Source organism: Struthio camelus, chromosome 11, assembly GCF_040807025.1.
Source record: "Struthio camelus isolate bStrCam1 chromosome 11, bStrCam1.hap1, whole genome shotgun sequence".
NCBI classification, from domain to species: Eukaryota; Metazoa; Chordata; class Aves; order Struthioniformes; family Struthionidae; genus Struthio; species Struthio camelus.
Genome location: NC_090952.1, coordinates 13,146,385 through 13,167,164, shown reverse-complemented (window position 1 = coordinate 13,167,164; position 20,780 = coordinate 13,146,385). Strand labels below are relative to the sequence as shown.

The 20,780-nt window shown below is 42.4% G+C and overlaps 1 protein-coding gene across 1 annotated transcript in view; it reads left to right on the top strand.

Annotated features, from left to right (window-relative positions):
- The window catches only part of VMA21 (vacuolar ATPase assembly factor VMA21), a 39,122-nt gene extending 18,342 nt beyond the window's left edge, over nt 1-20,780 (top strand). The window contains exon 3 of the mRNA XM_068956761.1: nt 1-20,780. This exon is cut by the window's left edge and continues 15,334 nt beyond it. The gene's annotated coding sequence lies outside the window, so the exon portion shown is untranslated.

Sequence of the window (20,780 nt, the reverse complement as noted above, 5' to 3'; positions counted from 1 at the left end):
TTTCCTAAACTGAATGCCTTCCCTCCTCCTTTCATATATCTGGATTTGGATTGAAGTGACTAGGGAAAGCATGGATGAAAGGCATTTAAAATATTACTGAAGAGTCACAAGGGGCTGTTTAATTTCATTGAAATGCTATATTCTATGTATAGACCAAGCTGTGCCTGGGAGGATGTCTCATCCCACTTCAGGCCTCTCTTCACCCCTGCACGAGAGAGAGTGTAATTCTACTTCTGTAGAGTGAAAGTCTTTGAGGGGAGGAGAGAGGCTCCCTGTGGGCCACACAGACACTTGTGGAATTGCCCTATAGGCAATGTAACTCCTTTCTACAAAATGTAGAACTCTGTAATGGTGAGAGAAGGAAGGTGGGATGGGAGTTAACGGATGTTTGCTAGCAGGACTCTTTGCTTCTGAATCCCAGGTAACAGTGTACTCCAGCCATTTTGGTAAATGACAGTATATATACTATATATTTAGTATATAGCCAAAATGTACCGAGATAAGTATGTATCTGGCATGACAGGGGACTCGGTATCTTATATGATATTCTATAACATACTGCTTCTTTTACTTGTGCTTCATGCAAAGGTGGGGTGCTGAGATGTGCTAGCTTTGCTAGCTTGTCATCGTCCAAAGAGGATGAAAAACTGCAGGAGGAAAAAAGTGCATTTTGTATGTTTTAGGGATTTAAATAATCAGCAGTGGCAACAATGGCAAAGTGCCAGGGCTTCCCCCTGGGATATGTTCCTTGAGCAAGCAGTTTAGAAAGAAAATAGAAGGTAGGAAGCTCATACAGGTTCCCGTATGTCCAAGAACAGCATCTATTCTTGTGAACAGGCCTCGCCTTTTGTGTTGCTTATTTCCATTACTTATTGTAGATGAGGCCTTCACCTGTATCTTTGACCTTACAGGTGCAAGGCCAGATTCTTGGTGTTACTATGTGAATAATAGAAGTAGAGCATTAAGTCTATTACTAATTTCACTGAATCCATCCAACAGCACACATAACAGATGCTAAATGGAAGCTACACTGCACTGGCGTTGCTGTTTGTATGGGATACCTCAGGCAAGATTTACAGAAAACAAAGAGCTAGTCTCTGGCGTGAAATGTCACACAGAGCAATTTGCCTCCTAGAGGAGCAGCTACCGAGCGCTGAAAATCCAGAGTCTGCTTCTGTGCTCCCGATCCAGCTCTTGCCCACAGCCTGGGTGCGTTTTGTCAACTGAAAGACCCCATCAACCCTATTCTGTGTCTGTTAACATCTATTTTAGGATCAGCTAACCCAGGAGTTAGGGTTGGCCCTCTTCCCCCCAACAATGTCTTCCGAAAGCACTGAAAACACTGCAGGAGCACAGAGACAAGGGGACACCTGGGGACGTGGGGGATCCCTGTCAGAGGTGAGGTGATGATTCTACTGGGCGCGTGTGAGCGCTTGCACGCGAGCCGGTGTCTTCCCTGCCCTGACCCAGCAGGTCATCTGGAGCGGTAAACTCAAGAGAGATAAAGGGAGACTTTCTTTAAATATTAGGAAGACCTGCCTTGGTTTCAGCTGAGTTAATACCAGTACAAACTAAATGAATTCTACTTTCTTGAGCTTTTCTGGGTAGGGTTTTAAGCAGGGCATATTAATAATGATTTTGGCTCTTTGGGATTTTAAATGGCATTCTTGCTTCTTGGTGTAAACAGAAGGTGGTAGTGTAGCATGTGGGAGGTCTTTAATCTTGTCTTCTAAATTTACATGTTGTAGGATTATAATTTTTTTAAGCTTTTTATTTCATCTTGAGCTCTGGCAGAAGCAAGCAGGCACATAAAGGTGTTCAGAAAGCATTTTAATGTGGCTTGTTTCCTGAAATCTGAGCAGCCAAGCCCCTCCACGCACCCTCCAACCACAGTCCCACCCTCCCATCTGCATTTCATAAGGGTATTAACGCTGTAATTAATAGGAGTTGTATAACAGTACCTAATTAAACTCTGATCATATAGTGTAAATTTAACTTGATTATCGCTAGCCTCAGTGAACTCTGCAGGAGATTAATCCCAGTGATTCAATCAGCACAGAAAGCAGCAGCACCAGTTCTGCGGAGGACTAAAATATTAGCCTACAGAAATGCTGTGCACTTCAAAAACCTGTGAGATTGTGGCACATATACAGTGATAACTGCAGGTGTTAGCGAGGGGATTACCGTGCAACTGGGATCTCACAGTTTCAAACTGGTTAAAACCCGTTAGAATGCCAGCAGGCTCCTATGGCGCAGATCTTAAAATCACTGAATAAGGAGTCTGTGAGAGGATTATGGCTTACGTAAGAGTTTAATATCTGTACTGAAGCTACAGGTCTTGTATGTTTGTAGGGCTGAATACTGTGTCCACCAGTAATTCATGGATACAAGTACCTACCGGGCAGCTATAGGCTGCATTTTGTATTAGAAGAGATTTCAAGTATAGGACCCAGTCCCTGTCTTGTGGAAGCTGATGGGGTTTTGTCCATGGGAACAGAGCTAAGGCAATAGATGTTATTTATTTATTTTGATTTCTCCTGATTAAAATGCTGAGTTCTTCACTTTTGCACATCGTGCTGAAGAATGTTTCCATTTTCCTCTGCTAAAATACCAAATGAGTCTTTGGTAAAATAATCTTTTTTCCTGTATCTAGTCCAGAAGTGCAGAACATGGTTTTTGTCCTGTCTTTCACTGAGCACATCTGTTTGTTTGTTGCTAATAATAGTTTAATCAATGGGGCTGATTCCTGCGTATTCTCAGTGCGACAGCAGCCCAGAAGATTCAGATGACAGCAGTAAAAGGTCTTTTGTATTTGTCACTTTTTCCAAGTGTTCTATGCTTAATTAAAAGCAAAGAGAAAGTTTTACTCTTGTTTGCATGAATGGTCACATCAAACAGTACAGGAAAATCTAGGCCAAGCTGCTTTCAGCAGGCTAAGGAACATTATACTATTGCACTGTGTCCTTTCATAGTAGCAATATCTCTTAATAAACGTCAGGGACCTTTTGAACTTTCTTTGATGCGGTTAGTTTTTCTTTTCGTTAGTATCCCCAAGCCCACCTTGCCCCTCCCCGAGTCACTGTGGAGTGGCTGTTGTTCCGAGATGCGTCTGTGTGGGATGGGAAATGAGAATTATCTCTCAGTGGAAGTGCAATTGGTACATACTCATTGCCTACAGAAATGGTGCCAGTTATATAACTGTCTCTATGAGTAATAAGGCAAAACTCTGTCAACTCTTCTGCAGGAGATTTCAGAGGGTTTGGTGCTTCTGGCTGATTCAAAGGTAAGTCAGGAATATGTTTCTCATGGTGCTGCACGTGTGCGTGTTATTATTTGCATTACTGAAAAGGTGCTCAAAATTATAGACTTAAATGTATTTGCAGCCAGTGATACTGCTTTGTGCAAGCACAGTCACTCTGCATAGCTAGCACGTTGCCTGAAACTCCATTGTTACAAGATTATTTTAGGATATTAATGCTTTGTGAAATAGCTCTAGAACCTGTTTGTACTTTTTTTTTGATTTCCTGTAAGATGAGCATATATATCTGAAATGCATAATTAAGAATATATTGTACTTGAATTTAAATGATTTTCCCTTAAATTTTATAGTGGTAATAACACTTTGTGAGAGAAGACTATGCTAAGGCAGTGAAATGCTACAGATAACAATCGCAAGATGTTGAAGGTACTTAGAACAAAACTTGCTGCTGTTTTGCTATTGATATTTGCACTCACAGAGTTCTGCCTGTTTGCAACTGAGCTGGAACGTTTCTGTGTTTGTCCAAGAGAGAAACGTTTGAGTTAACTGATAAGCCCAGTGTGTACATCCAAGGGCTGGATACCCGTGTCTGTTGTGATTTAAGATTGCAGCTGTAGGTCTAGAAGTGTTTGCCAGTCTGACAAAGTAGCTGACTTGTGTGATGTACTCTTGCGGAGCTACTGTGCAAGTGTGTGTTTCAGAGAGCACAAAGCAGTCTCGGTTTGCAGCAAGATGCACAAGGAAGGAGACTCCCTGAGCTTTTGGGGATTATACTGTGGAATAGCTTGCTCTGTGTTTGCCCAGAGTGTGTGCGAGTCCCCGATGAAACTGCTGAGTCTCTTACCAAAACGGAAAGGCTGAGGGAGGGGCTCTGTGTGTCCAGAGTTAGGAATCCGATTAGCTATAAGCTTGAGGGATGCAAACAGTGAGACACAGAAGTGAAATGAACCTAAATAAGCAAGGGACTCTGAATTATTCACAAACAGAAATATTTGCTCCTGAACGGTTAGGTGCCCAAATTCAGAGCAGCCCCAGGCTATGGGACTGGCATTGCAAGGGTAAACGTTGTCCTAAAATGAACCGTGTAGCAGAAAAATCACTGGGTATTAGATAGAGGCTCACATGCTATTAGCACTGTGAATCTCTTGTGCTCCATTTTTGTCATCGTTTTGTTATCATCTAAAAGCTACTTGATGTCACAATTTCCGTCACTTTGGTTTTTGTGTTTGTTCCTTGCAGTGTTCAGATGGAATAACAATACGTGGGCCCACCTCCTCTTTCATCTTGCCTCCTCCTTTTACTTCACTTGGGTCTAGTGGTCCCATAGATCAGGCCAGGTCCTGTCTAATTAAGTGATTTGTGTGCGAGGGGGTGGGTGTAAGCAGCAGGGCTGGAACCTGAAGGCTGTTTTTCACTCCAGACTCATTTGACTCTGTGAAGACTTGTTGCCAAGCCATTTTTATGGTGAACCTGTGGGGCAGTGGGGTAGTTGAATGTGTTCTGGCCACTCCATTCCCACCCACAGGGACTACAGAGGCAGAAGCTTTATTTTATGAAGAGACTTTGAGGTGTTTAGCATAGTCAGCACACTTGTACTACAAACTAGGTTGCTTAGCAAGGATCGTTCAAGGAGGTTATGAATGGGGCCTACAAGCGTTCACCTGTTGGAGGTGTGTGCTTGCTTTAGGCTACATCGTTCCCTGCCCCAGGGAGGAGAGTAGATGAGTGGTAATTATAGTACCAGATGTCAAGGTGTCGTTCATCCTTCTGACTCCGAACACGCTCGTGAGATCATAGGTGTAGTTTCAGTGGTGTACCAAGAAGTACCGGCAGTGCAGAATGACAAGGATGTACACAGTGCAATGGGCACATTAACATCTGAGTTTAGATTCCCTTCTGGATTCAGCTGGGCTCATTTCCCGAGTCAAAAATGAATCACAAAATTGAATATGTGATTAGTATTTAGATATAGAGCATCTATCTTTTGATGGCCAGTTCCCAGCTAATCCCTGCCAGAGGCAAAGAGCAAATGGTTCCATCTGCAGGTTGGGGTCTAATTGAAAGAGGTTTAATGGAGCAAGTCTGTATCCCAGTAACAGTTGCTTGCTGACAAAACAGAAACAGAGCAATTCGGATGACCAGACCACTGAGCAGGCACACACTGGTGAGAGCTTATATCAAGGTATTGAACTGCAAGTTAGTTCAGATTGTTGCTTTTTTTCCTTGGACAAGAATTGAGCCTGGTTTTGGGTTGGGTGTTTTGTTCTGGTTGTGTGGGCTTTTTGCTTTTTTGCTTTTGTTCTGATCTTTGAATCCAAATCAGAACCCAACTGAAACATGGTCTGATTCCTAGTCCAGGATAGTGGTCCAGCTGAAAAACGGTATATTTTTAGACCTATTCCTCACAGGGACTCCTGGGGCTGAAGCGCAGTGCCAAAGTGCTCTCTCAAAGTGTCCATACTCTCCCTGCCCCTCCTTTGCCAGAGGGTGCAGGATGCATTTTGGCTGTACACTGAGCTGTGCTGCCTGAGGAATTCTCATTCAGATCAGGGTCTTTCACAGCTGCATAAAGTGAGCTCGAGCTGAACTCATCCTAGTCAGAGAAGACCAGGCATATTTCTGATTCCTCTTCTCTAGAAATGGAGAAGCAAGTGATGCTTCATCACTGTTTTCCTTTGTAGACTCACCAGGTCCTGTTGGGCTCATCTTTCTTCTAGCAGTCCCTCTAGGGTACTTCACTGTAGAGACATGTGTGCTCAGACATGGATGTTCTGGGGAACCCCCTCCTTGCCCTCTGTTACCTGTTCCCTGCCATTGCGTTGGCTCCGTTCGTGCTATTGCCCATCACTTATGCCAGGGTTCAGAATGAGAAGCTGTGATACAATGTTGAGAATCTGAGTGGTGCAGTATTCTGGCAAGGGGGCAGGAGGTGTCTGGGGAAGGGCTTTAACTCTTCAAACTGTTTCATCCACTTTTATTTTCTCCATGTGAGCTAGTTATAGCTAGTTGCAAGCTAATGAATCAGTTTGATCCTGAACTTGGAAATGACCCAGAATAGCTTCAGTCACAGCCGAACTGAAAAATGCACCACTTCAACCCACCTCCCTACTTCTCAAGTAGGGTGTAATTGAATAAAAGCAACACAGGAGTGGCCAGGAAACAAAGACTAGTAAAAGCGCATAGTTAGTCATAAAAATCATTACAACAATTGGAAGTGATGGGTAGTCCTGTTGGGAACTTACACATAGATCCCAAATGCTAACCACACTTTGAAGGCTATGCTGCACTCTCCTCAAGCAGCAAGATAGGCAGCCAGACAGGCAGCAACCTCTGCTTTCTGTTTCCCGGACTGAGACCAGTTTGTACTGCAGGTATCAGCAATCCAACGGATTTACATGGAACTGTAAACACACCAAAGAGAGCAATGGTGTCAGGCCTTCAGATACTGAAAACTCCCCAAGTATTGTGTGCATAGTTGGGCCTGCGTGCCACTGGTAGAAGGCCACAAGTGACCACAGGCTGCCTAGTCGCATAGCTGCCTAGTCTTTTATACACTGTCATTGTTGTATTGGTGGCTTGGTAGCTTTTACAGCCCCATAGCTGAGCCCAAAGTGTCCTGATTGGTTCCAGGGTGCGAGTCCTGTGCGTAGCCAGGAAGGCAATCTGCTCTGGTGGGCTCTGAGGGCTGGTGACCCAAGCAGATCTGGCAAAATCTGCAAAGAGTGAGACTCTTGCCCTACATAGAGAGCAGATTTCTCTCTATGCGCATGCCTATGTTTAATTACCATTATGAAATGGTAATAAAACATTTAAAATATCATTATAACATTCTCTGGAGCTGGGATTTGCAATTCAATTTTAAGTCTCTGTTGTTGGTTAAACTGCTCTGTTTATCTGCACTTTACCATTAAACTGTTGTTCTTTTTGTGAACTGTGTTCTGAGCAGACAGATGTTGCTACTGTTGTTTGTCACTGACTTTTCTGGATATGACTGTATTAACAGCTTTCCTGAATGTGTCTTATGGTGGAAATTTAGCCTGGTTAAAATTTCTAGTGACCAAATGCCAGAGCAAGAGCTTTCCCCAAGGAGTAACTAGCTTCTTGAAGGAGTGTTCATTTGATGTAGACAAGGGTAATCGGGACTGTTTTATCTTCTTCACCTAGGTACGTGTTCTAGGAAAATCCCTGTGGAGATAATTTACTGTCACTGAACTCCTCTCTCCCTGATGCAGCCAAAAGAATAGCATCTCCTCTGAGAGACAGCAGAGGTGCAGTGTTGCATTACAGTGCAGTACCTAATGCTGAACAGCTTTGCATCTGGTTTTGTGATGCTTTATTAGTTGATAGCTATCCTACCAAAGGTACCAGCAGGTAGTTTCCCAGGGGTTTCTTTTGCTTCCTTTAAAACAGCATGAGTTGGCCTGAAGCTTTGGCATTTGGTTTCCTGTCTCTTGAGGTTTATAAGGCTGGAGTTCAGCTGGGATAAACCAGCACAGCACTGGAGATGGTGCCAACATATGCTGGTGGATGATTTGTCCCTCAGCACACACCTCCCACCAGTTGTCAATCACCAGAATGAGTAGTTTGGCCCTTTATTTTGGGTCAGGGCGTGATTCCAAAGGAAGCTGATTACAAAGTTCAGCTACAGTTACAGCACTCATGAGATCTCTTCTCCTGTGTGCAATAAATATACTTCCTCAGCCACAATGCTGTAGTGAAATGCCTGCTTTCACAAAATTGTAGGAGCCTAGTTCTCTTTGAAACCTCTGTCAATGTTGATCTGAAAGTGGCAAACAAACTGAAGGTGACTGAGGAGATGGAAACAGAGCACAAGATTGCATAAGTGTATCACCTTAGGAAACCAGATGAAACAACTTGAGAGTTTTGCCAGCTTTTCTAAAAGGTAGGTTTGCTCCTAGACACTTATAAACTTCTAAATTAAGCGAATGCTTGAAGCAACTTTGCTGCATTATGAAACATGTTCAGTGCTCTGTCTTGGATTCTTCCTGGAGACAACTGTCTGCTACATGTTTGGACATCAGGCAGTCAACCTCTAAAAGCTAGTAGAGAGTCGTCTTTGGCTCATTTATTGGGGTTTGTGTCTGGGGCAGGGATATGTGTTAAAACAACAAAAGCAAAGTGGAAGCAAGTAGATCCACATGTGTAATCATCAGATGGTAACAGCGTTTGGTCAGGTCTGGGATGAACTGGACCAGAACTGGAAGTGAACAGTTGCATTTCTCTTACCAACACCCAGGTAAAGCCATTTATGTTGGTGCTGGCCAAAAAAAGGGAACACATCTTTCAGGAATCGTATGAAAGCAACAGGAGTGTGATTTTTTTTTTGGAATATCCACCTGCCTGAAATTACTCCAGCAACTCTGTTGTGGAGGAGAGTGTGTGGACTTGCACTGCATATTTCTAGGAAAAATCAAAGCAGTATCTAGTGTTCAGATTAGGAGAACCTTAAAATGTGTGTGGTAGACACTTTAATAACCTGAAGAACTTTGGCCGTGTTAACCCAATTCCAAGGTTATAAATAACCATAAAGCCTTGAATGAAGGCGTCCGTGATAAGTCAAGGGTTTTTTATACTTAGCCACAGTATTTGACTGTGCAGAGAAGAGTGTTTCAGATAATGGGAGGTATTTATGTTTCCTGTTGAAACTTTGACACTTTAATTGTGTGCTCTTCATTCTGCCCTCTTAAATCTTGTTGCCTTTTTGTTGAACTTGAGAACTGTAAATGTTTGCATACGTTTGTTGCTGCGAGGGTAAATGAAGAAAAGTCCTTGAAAAGTTTTTGGGACAAGCAGTGTAATGGCTTGTTGCATGAGGGAGGGAATGGGAATCTCTTAGTTCAGAGGAAAACTCTGGGAAAAGCAAGTTGGATTGCTGGGAGCTGAAAAGTGCCCAGGGCCTGTGCAGAGGAGCCTCAGCAGTGGTGGAGCTTTGGGAAGGTCTGCACAGCCTGTGCCAGTGTCTGTGCCCCATGAGATGGCACCCTGTCACATCCAGCTTGACCTCAAAAGTCCCTTCTCTGCCTCACCTTCCTCTTCAATACCCCAATTCCATCGCTGCTGTCCCCCTGCCCCCGCTTTGTGTATTTACCCTCCCGTGGTCCCATTGTCCTCCTGATGATGCCTGGGCACCAGGCATGCCGGGGTGGCTCTGCTGCCTGCTCGAGGTGCTTCCTAGCCAGATGAAAGCCTGTTGCTCCTGAATGCCAACAGGATCTGCGAGAGGAAAGGGGCTGGCAAGCTGGGGGACCTCCCTGCTTTGCCCTGTGACAACATTTGAAGGGCGTGGGATCACCTCCATGTTGTGCCAGCAGCCTGGCAGGACACATGGACTTGCTGCAGGGCAAGCCCCCAAGGAGGTGCTGGTAAACCAGACACTGCTGAGCTCCTGAAGGGCTCCAAGCTGAGCTGCCTAGTGAGTGGCCTCTCTGAGAGACTGTCTGCCCTGGTGCAGTTTCTTGTGTTCAGATATCACATGCATTCTGCATTTCTTCCCCTTTGTTAATACCCTTGGAGTAAGGCTCTGGGCTCTAGCAAGAGCATGGCAGGGGCTGGTGCGGTGGCAGGGCTTGGCTACCACGGGCCGACATGGCCTTGTGAGCCTAAATAAGAGGCATGTAGGCCAGAAACGTATCCTTTACCGCAGGCAAGCGGTGTTGGAGCCCTTCTCATGGCAAGGCAGCAGGGGATCCCCGTCTAATTGCTCCACAGTTGCTTTGGTGTCCAGGGACGGAAGCAGTACCCCACCTATCCCCTGTTCCCATCCACAATCCTCTTCTTACTTTTAGGGCATTGCTCATAGTATGGCCAACCCCTATCGCCGAAGGCTACAAAAGGAGAAAGGTCAGAGGTGTGAGAATGCCGCAGCAGTGACACAATGTGAAGCAGGGGTTGTTTGTGTGAATTTGGAGGATGAGGTGTGCTGGAAAGCAACAGGGCCCTGCTCTGAGTTGGGTACGTGGGCTGGACTGCACGTGGCAGCAGAGACCTGGGACATCCCTGGGCAGAGCAGGGAGTGCTACAGGCTGCTGTTGGGGCTGGTAGGAGCTGCCATGTGTCTCTAAGGTGTCCTCTCATTGCCTTCCGGAAGCAGCCAGCCTTGATGCTGCTTTGGGCAGGGACGCCCGTATTTCTCTGGCAGAGAACTGAGTATGCACCTACATTAAAAACATTAGAGTAGACAGCCTGAGTGGCATAACTAGCTCCTGGCTTTGTGAGCAGCAGGCAGGGATCCCCAATTTTCCATAGCATACATCACTGACTGACCATTTTCTCGCCCATCCACAGGTCTTCCTTGTCACATCAGCGAAGTGCCACTCATGGTAGCTGCTGAAGCCTTGAGCACCAATTTTTATTCCCCCGGGAACAATCTCACCAAGATAAAGCTGTTTGATTCACTTAGCAGTAAAATGACTCTCTGGTGCTTATGAATCTTTCAGGGTATTAACATGGGCTTAAACCGCCAGTGTTTCTTGAGCTTAGAAGTGGCTCAGAGCTGGGTTTGACTGACAGCCCAGCCACTTCTTGCAATTTAAGTTTTGTGATGCGATTATGGTGAATCCAGTTCTTCCTCGGCCACCATTCCGACCCTGCACCCTTTAGGGTGGGCTGAGCCCCGAGAGTTTTGCTTCAAGCATCAGCAAGTGAAGCTCTTGGCATGGAGATCTCTGGACGTGCTCTGAGAAGAGGGGAGCAGGGTCAAAGCAAGGATCAGAAGAACTGCCCCAGCCTCAGAAAATAAAGTTTTTCTTTTTGAGGGGAGGTGAGGAAAGAGGGAAAATGTTTTCAAACATGCTAATAAGAAAAACCACAGTAAATAACAGAGCATTCTTCCATTTCATTGTAGCTCTTGGAACATTTCCCAGGATGTCTTTAAATAAGAAAGAGCTCATTGTTAGATAGTGGGATGTTCTTTCCCCACAGGTGTATGTTAAAAACACTTCATTTTCTTCACTTGAAGAAATTACTGCAGAATTGCTATATCTTGGCATTATTGCAAAGAACTTTGTGAAATCATTCTCTTAGGTTGCATTAATTGAGAAGTGCTACATCCACTCAGGGCCACAGTTTCAGTTGTACAGTAGGGGGAGGGAACAGTGCAACATGCAGTCTTGCTGCCTTGCTGTGTGTAAAGGGGAACCATAGGTCTGGTGGGGGCTTTTTCTTTTTTTTTTTTTTTAACCTTTGTCATCAGCAGTGAAATTGGAACTTTCTGCTCTTCAAACTGTGCTGAATGCCTTTTAAAATAGAAACGAGTCTTTAGTAAGCATGGTATATTTGCCTAAATCTGATCTACTCAGCCAGTTCTTTTCTAGTTCAAGTATTTTGCTGCAGGAATTAACATATACCTAATTACTACTAAACTTGTTTTAACATTACAACACAAACATGTTTGCATAGGAGTTGGTGATCTTCCCCTGTGTGCGTCCTCTTTTATTTGCCTGAAAAAGTAGTCAGGTTCTTCCTGCTGACACTGAGCACCTTAAGGAAGGTGCAGAGCTCTGTTGACCAGAGAAGGAGTGCTGATGCTTTGGATACCTTGAGGAGCTGAGCCTAAGGAAGACTAATAAATTGCAATGTTTTAATTGACCTCAGTATGCTTTTGATTAGACTGCCATTCCCTGCAGACTCCCATGATTTGGCCGTATAAAAGGATGAGTAGAAAAGATAAATACAGGGCTTGCTTCCATGCTTAGCCATACCAGTCCCTCAGACTTCCTAATCTATTGAACTTACTTGCTTTTCTGATCTCCACTTGGCTAGAGTCTGATTTTGAGTTTCCATAGATGAGTGGATCAGGCAGCCCTCTGCCCAAAGTACTGCTTCAGCTGGTAGAAAATAATTTACCAGCAGTATGTATGTTAATAAGCTGATTTTGTAAGGAGATGGAGCACCATGTCTGAGCTCCTGTGACAGGGCTACCTGATGATATTGGACAGTGAGCAACTGTCACTTTTGTTAAACCTGTCATATTGCAGGTAAGCTGATTACAGCATACAGTTGAGGTGGACAAAATGACAGTCTAATCCACTTTACGGCCCTCCCCAAAGTCAAATTTGGAGTCTGCTTTCCTTGAGATCACAATTGTTCCTTGGAAACCATTGTCTCAGAGGCACAAATAAAGCTAAGGAGCAGGATTTGTGAGGAGCAGAAGCAACATGGAATTTGTTTAAAAAAAAAAAAATCCTTGTACATTGCTTGAAAACATAATGCACTGATTTGCAAACAACCTGAGAAGCAGGAATAGAGCCTTATATAGAAAAGGGAAATGTTTTGGGTCCCAGCTGGTAGAATAGGGCTCTTATGAAAGCTCTTTTCCTGTGGGAGCTGTGGCAAGTGGTGCACAAAGAGGATCTTGGCCATCTCTTTCTGTTCCCTGTGTAGCAAGATGCCAATCCATAGCTGAAAGACCCTGCTGTAACTTCACCTGTACTATAGGTAATACAGCCCATCCACTTTGATATAGCTTTGTTACAGTTTGGGGAGAGTAAGAAAGGTGTGGGCACCCAGTTCTGCTTATACTTTCCTTCATCTCTTGCTGGTGTTCAACTATAGGTCCTTCCTCCCCCTTGTTACATCTGGTATGACTACCCCTTCATACTTATGTTGTAGGAAAACGGACAAAACCTGCTTTCAGAAATGATCCTCTTGGTTTTGGCCCTCGTTTGGCCAAAACCCTTAGCAGATCCTTAAACGTGAATAGATAACGCTGTTGATGGAGTTGCTGTTTGATATTAAACTGCTTACATCCGTTTCTGCGTCACATCCTTAATCTTTGGGAACCTTTGCGCTACAGAAATGTTTATAGATGCAAACATGAAATTGCAGGTATAGTTTCCTCAGATGATGCTGAACCATATGGGCATAGTGCCTGAGCTTTATGGAACAATAAAACACAGTGTTGAATGCTGTGAATAGTTTCCTCTCTGCAGATCTTTATATCTGCTCTTAACAACCTTTCCTCTGTGGCATTTAATAGAGTTTAAGAATATCTTCATTGTGTTTTCTGTGAATTGTCCTGTTGTTTGTGCAGTGCCCAACATGTAGAGCATGTTTGCTAATAATGTCATCTTTATTGTAGTTTTATGAAAAGCTCCAAATGAGGTTGGATGGCTGTATTAAGCTGAGACAATAGATAATGCTTAGCATTTGAGAGCTGTCGGTCACAATGTGCATTTAGAAATCATGAGATCGTAGAAAACATGTCTGGAAGGAGCTTCAGGCGGCTGTTTTGTGTGCTCCCCACAAGGAGACCCACAACAGTCAAAGGAAGATATGGGCCTAAGTGATTGCTGGAGTTGAAACATAAGAACACAGGACAGGAAAGTGGTTTTAAATGATAGCAAGAAGAGGGGATGGGAAATGGTTTAAATGCCTTATTAAAATCACTTAGTGATGGGACTACAGGTTCAGCACGGAGTTCCTAGCTACTAGCCCACCAAAGCCAACAGCAATCATGAGCTTCTGAGACATAAAACCGAGGTCTCTGCTATTTCCTGCAGATATTGGGGTGCTTGTGAGACTCCTTTTGGCTGTCATAAATTATGCGTACTGTGACGGAGGATATGGTTTCGTTTGTAACTGATCTAAGACCAACAAAGGTAGTCCTGTTGTCTTTTGCTTCCTGCCATCTCCATTGCATGAGCATGGGCATTTTTGTAGCAAAGTGGTTAAATTTTTTAAAGGATCAGCTTTCTCTTCCACCATTGATTGCCCATGCAAGGGAAGCTGGGAACAGAGAAAGTGTCTCTTCAATGGCAAGATGAGCTTGAGCTCGTCGTGAAACTGCGCCCTGAGGGCTGCTAAATTGGGCTGTTCCTAAAAGACAAGTATTTTAATGTATGAGATATTTATGTCCTTTCTTGAAGTGTTATAATGAGGATAAAGTGATAGCATCAGGAGAATGGGGTCACAGAGCTGAGCTCTAGAGAAACATGTCCTCTGGTGTTTGCCTCAGGATGTGTTTGGGTTGCTGACTGCTAAACATAGAAGAGCTGAAGGTGCATTATCACTCTTCTGAATTTCAAATAGTTTGTTGTGTCTTACTAGAGAGCTCATCATTGGTAGCTCTAACCAGCTGTAATATAGAGGCTGTTGAAAAATACAGGTTTATTACCATAATAGCATTTTTATTTTTATCTGCAGCAGGAAAAATTTATTGAAATTAGTTTTTAGCCCCTGAAAGGTGAAGACACTTCTAATTGGACTGGTGTCCATGAGTCCATGTAACTCTATTTTTAAGGTAGAAAAATGTTTACTGATATGTTTTTATATTTGGGTTGGGTGTTCTCTGCAGTCTTCAGCCACTGGGTTTTTATGGAGGGTTTCAACAATTTGCAGGAAGTGATGGACAGTCTTGGATTTGAAATACTTTTTAGATGGCTCTTTACATATGAGGTCTACAAGGATCAACACGCTGCATTGCCACTGGAGAGATCCAGTGAGGGGTTTATGCCTTTAAAGCGCTCCCAAACCTAGCGCACCTTCCAGATGGGAGGTCTATCTACTAAGGGCTTGAGGGCCTTGCTGAGAAACCAATGGACAGTGCTGGGAAACGGCCAAGAAGAGGGCTTCCTCAGAGGGTTTTAGGCTGCGTGCAGTCGGACTGATGCGTGTTTACCGTGATGGTTAAACTTCCGCTGTCCAGTTGATGTGGAGGCTACTACTTGGGTTTAAAGTTAAGCATCAGACTTGTATCTGGGACCTGAAAACAGAGTTCAAAAGAGACAGAGATGCAGTCCCTAAAATCCCTTCATGGTCTATTCTCAGAGAAGGTTGGTACCTATTTGCTGCCCTGTTCCTAAAACTCATGTTCAAAGAAGGCCAATGGCCAGGAATACTGTGAGTGAAAAGGATTTGGTGGGAAAGAGCTGAGAATAAATTCCCCAAAGCAACGTAGAAACAGAGCTCTTCTAGGTAAAAAGGCTTGTTGTTTTTTAATTCAAGCTGTGGGGTTTTTTTTAGTTTAAATCACACATACAAACTGTGACCAGCTATAGAAAATAGTTTTAAAACCTGCAGATTTAAATAGAGTGGGTTCTTCTCCATACAGAAAAAAAGCATGCAGTAAAATTCATAAAGATGTCATTCTGCCCATGCCTGTGGAATGGCTCAATAATCAATACAGAGATCATCTTTTTCTCTGTGAAGCTTAAAAAAAAAGCTTTTGAGGCTTCCTCTTCTCAAGCCCTTGTTATGTAGGTATTTAAAAATTATTTCTAAATACTGCTGTCCTGCTGAAGTCTTAAAGGAGCCTGATCCCTACGTTTTACTGTGCAAGTGATTGTTTTCCCAATAACCTAGGATTCTCTGCTGCACTCCAGAGTGAAAAATAGGAAGGTGCAGACTTCAAAGAGCATTAGTAAATTAAATTACCGAGGTTAGAAAGCTGGCATTATGTCCCTAAAGATAGCTCATCTCACAGGAAGGTGGCACAGAAAAGCAAAAGAGGCCCTAGTGATTGTCTTGGGCAGGAGTGAGTCTCGGTTTGTGTGGGTCTGTTTATTTCGGACACTGAACATTCAACGTTTCTTGGAAACTGCCCAAACTGAACTGCCGAAAAAGGGCCAAAGTTACTTTCCAGGAGTTCAGCGCTACTATGACCTGTGGTGCAAGTGAGATCCAGTCATGTGCTTTATTTCCCGGTGCGGCAAATCCAGCTGTTTGTTGCTTGGCCTGCTCTACCCTGGACCAAGGGTTTTGTTAGAGGAATATATTTTTAAATAACATTTCCACCGTCTAGACCTTTGTCACTGTTGGAAAAGAACTTATTCTAAAGTGACCACTGATTGTGTGTAAGCTACCGCTGGCATTTGCAAGCCTAGCTATGTTTACACAAGCCAGAGTTTGTTCTTGCAGATTGGAAAGGTAGGCACTCCGCTTCTGCTTGCACTCTGAATTTTACTTTAGGGTGTTTTCTGTTTGTTTGTTTTGGGGGGTGGTTTATATAGATCTTCTTAAGTTGGATGCTATTGGTAAGGCTTTTTAGTGAAGATGCTAATGGCAGTTGAGCCTTAGAAAGTTGAAGTTAGGAAACTGAGCCTGAGGAAGTGGAGCCTTGGAAATAACACATGATAATGACAACTTTGCTGCCTGATGAATGAAAACTATTAAAACATAAAAGTTGTGAAAAGCTAAACTGAACTTTCCACTTGCATAACAAGCACTTCATTGAATAGGGACGAACCTAAGCACCAGCTCAAGTTTCACTGAGGCATTTGTTGAATAAGAGTCTAAATTAATAACATCAAGTAGATAAAAGAACTGGTTCAGCTATGTAGGAAATTCAGAGTTGTATTTTTTAAATGAACAAGCCCATTGCATTGCAGCTCAAAAACGAGACGTTCGTGTTGCATTCACCAACACTGAAATTTGGTGGGCTGTAATGGATTTGCATTGTGAATGGCTCAGTGACAGTGCTGTTGAAACAGCAAATAGTTTTGGTGTCTGGAAACAGGGAGAAAAAAAGCCCAATTAGACATTCTGTCGTGAAATAGCTCCAGACAAAGCACTGAGCACGCGGCAGTGTGTAGGAGAAGAAAGTGCATTAAGGCTTCTATATCTGTTTTGAATGAGTCATCAAAACTTATGTAAATAGTAATTTTTTAAGCTGTATTTATCTTATGTAGAAATCAATAGTAATGCTTCTGTCTTTCCTAAGCAGCAGTGATGTATCAAGTTATACTATTTCTGTAAGCAATTACTGTTAGATTTGTCCTTTATCCCCGTGGATCACAAAAGACCAACTAAAAGCACTTCCCCAAGACCATTACTTGGAAACTTAAACTTTTTGTATGTGCTTCTGTATGTGCTTTGTCAGGGAGTCCACATGAAGTTTAAGATGCTGTGTTAGCATAGTTGCAGTTTCCTTGAAATTTGTTAGAACCCAGTTGTAGCTGGCCGGGGAGTTACTGGCAAGTGTCAAAAGCTGATGTGACAGCAAGAAAAGGATCTCGGATTGTATAAATTTAAGGCCAGAAAAGTGCCATGCCCATCTGCCGGGCTAATTTACGTGTTTTGGGAATGCTTATGTTTTGTACCCTCTTCCAAAGGTAAAGATGCTGCTCTTTCAGATGTCGTTAAGCCCGGCACAAGCCTTCCATTTGCTTTAAAAGTAAGTATGTGTATATATTAATAATGAGAGGGAAACTAACATGACTGAAACTTCATGGGATTTTAGCTACAAACCTATGTTTGTTGAAGTCAGAGGTAACTTTGCCATTAACAAGGGAGTTAAGTCACTATACAGAATAACACTTAGTTTGTAATCGCCTTAATAGAATAGGGTTATTTAAAACAGTGTTCTGTAAATGTCCAACCAGGTTTGACTGTGGTTCCTTATGGTGTTTTTTAGGGAATAACTAGGTTTTTGACAAGAAAAGCTATCTTTTAGAAATCTACCTGTATCCAGAGTTTTTGTACTTAGGAAATTCAGTTAAGGGTAAATTAGTAACAGTCCACAACATACCTACTTTTCTAATGCTTGGATTTTGAGAGCTCCAGCAACCTTTAAAAGGACTGGCTTCTCTGAAGGATGGGGGACTTCTTAATGTTATGTACATTGAGCTTTGGAGACAATTTTGGATTTGGACCATCCTTCCAACTGCTGACGTACTACCTATGCTATAAACTTCAAATCACTCGGGGAAAATCCTCAGGTCTTTCTGATCTTGTGCCAAGATCATCTCGTGCCACACAGATGTGACCAGCCACCATAACAGTGAGCCTAGAATCAGGCCCGAGGTGTAAATTTTATCCTGTTTTTCTCCTTTCTAATGTTTTTGCGTAATGCTTGAGGTCTGTATAATTCGAATCTATGGATGCCAGCTTTTCAGCCCTGGAATCCAGGCGGGCAAAGGGGAGGCTGCTAGCTCTGGTGCCCGAACCTGCTTATCTCTTGTCCAGGATGCAGCGAGGTATTTTTTTCCAAGCAAATATTTACTAATGTGTGTGGGGGGGAAGAGTTCATATACTCTTTGTTGACATTTTGTCAATACAGATTTATTCTGCTGTGTGTTTTAGAAGTTTAATTAGCATGAGCCTTTCAATATGTGCTGGAAAGTAAATAACAGACACATCTTTATTTGCTTAGCAGAAGAGTAACACTTCTTTAGAAAACATGAAAGCTTTTCCTAGTGTGTGCGACTGTATTCACCAGTACGCCTTGGGCCAACCCACAGTGCACACGCTTCTTAAATCCCCTATAAGCCCAAATATCAGGCTTAGAGGAGACTTAAGTGCTGTACAAATCTTTTGGTGATCCTTTGCACAGGGGGTGCATTTCATCCTAACATCTGAACATAGTGCAAACAAGCAGACAGACACAGGGCCAAACTAGATGATTGACTCCATTGGTTTGACTGTTGTGCAGAACCATTTATAGAAAACATTTCAGATGCAGAGGCTGAAGCTGTTTTGCAGATTTTGTCATGTTTGTAATAGAAAATATCCAGCATGAGCAGAATACCCACATTTGAACAGTTTTGATTCGGAAGGACTTCTTGGCTGAGAACTTGGCTGTCCACTGAATTGTAAATTTCAGCTGGCAGTATTTTATAACGGGAGTCCTGATGTAACCTTTCGCAGAGACTCACACTTTTAACCATCTGAGTAACAAGCCCTTATTAGCTTCCCTGGAATGGCTCACGTGCTCAGAGCTGGTTATAGGTGTATGTGTCTTCGGGGTTTGGGGTCAGACCTTTAAAAAAAAAAAAAAAAAAATTCTTTGAGTTTAGAGATCCTTTTAATGTGATCATATCATGGCTCAAAGGCAAGGCTTATGTTTCCTGAACTGGTTCCCCTGGTCTGCCACAGAAATTTTTGTCATTGCCTTTGGTCCCTTCATTATAGCCTATAACGATCTGGGATAACAATGCTGTTGTTGTTCCTTGTTTTCCAAGAAGAGTTTTCATTGTTTCGTAAGCAGCTAAAATATGCGTAGGCACTAACTTCACTATTAAACACGTAACATTTAGAACAAATCTAACAAGAAGAAGCAGATTTCTTGTTGGTGATGAGCCCTATTGGAGTGGTTGGACCAAACTGAATGCAACAGTCAAATTTCTCTTACTTTTCTCAATATTTCTACTATTTACTCGTAATTGACCGCCTCTTTCATTTTGATTCCTTTTCTGCTCTTCAGATACCATTTAAATGAAATTTCACGTGAGTTAAATGCTACAGAAATTCTACTGATTGTTGGTCAGTTCAAATTGGACAAGTCTTTTGTTATTCTAAGGCATCAAATTGCAAAATTGTCTTCTAACACCCTAATGTAATGAATATTTTTCCAGGTCCTCGTTATAGAGAGGTAGCATAGATGTATATTTTCTCCAAGGTTATGCAAGAGTATGCATATTATTTACTAATTGTTCTTCTTCTCACATACATGTTTGCTGCTCTCCTACTGTGAATAGTTTATTACTGGCTGGTTTGTTTGTAGTCATCACCCACACTTTGATATAGAAATTGCAATGGGCAATGTTTTTTCTCTGGACCTCTTAATAACTCTTTTTTTCATCTGCCTCCTGATTTTTCTCTGCCTATTGAAATTTCACACATTCTGGGGGGCTGGTATCCCAGATGTTTTCATGACAATGGTGTCTTTATCATCAGGATTTCATAATTAGGCAATTATTTTTTTTACAATGGAGTCCTTCAAAGATTTTTGTGTAATGAGCAGTTAGATATTATAATCTGCTAGAAATGCATTTTTGTCTAAGTATAGATTAGAATAGATTTTAATTTTACAATTTTAGAGATCTAAATTAGACATTGTAGTAAAGAAAAATGACTTTTTATGTCTATTAGAACACTTCCTTTTGTGTTGTGCTTATGCCAGCCAGTGTGAAATATTTCCATATGTTTTTAATCTTAGGTTAAGTTAAAACTGCTGGTAAAAGATGGTGGGAAAATGACTTGTGATGGCACGAGAAAATGCCTATTTTTAAGATACCCTCCTGCCCTCTCCCCTCCTGCCCTGCAAAAAGAATGTCAAAATGTCAACAAAAATAAAATCTTAGTCAGTTTGAGCTAGCTGGAAGGTTGAATAACTTGAACACATTTTGTTCTGATTGTTTAACCACTTTTTTTTTTTTAAACACACGTAGCTGAAATGTTTGAACAAGTTATTTAATTTCCACCTCTCCCCCATTCTATGTGTCTATGTGTTCAGCTGAGAGATGCAATGGAAGTAACGGCATGCAAAAATGGGCATTTTCCAATAAAAAATCATTTCCCTAAAGAACTCCCTCTGTAACTTCTCTCACTCTGTCTTAATACCATATTTGACTTCCCTGATATTTTGTTCAGTAAAATATTAAGCTTTTTGAAAACTGTAAGCCTATATTTAGTCTTTTGGTTTATCTTTTACTCCTTTTGTTTCCATTAAACACTGATTTCTCAGGATGTTTGGGAAGGCAGAGTTTCAAGCACCACTGCATTGGTACGTTTCTCTTTTTCTTTACTTCTTTTGTTGCTAATACAAAACTATCTGAAAACCGTA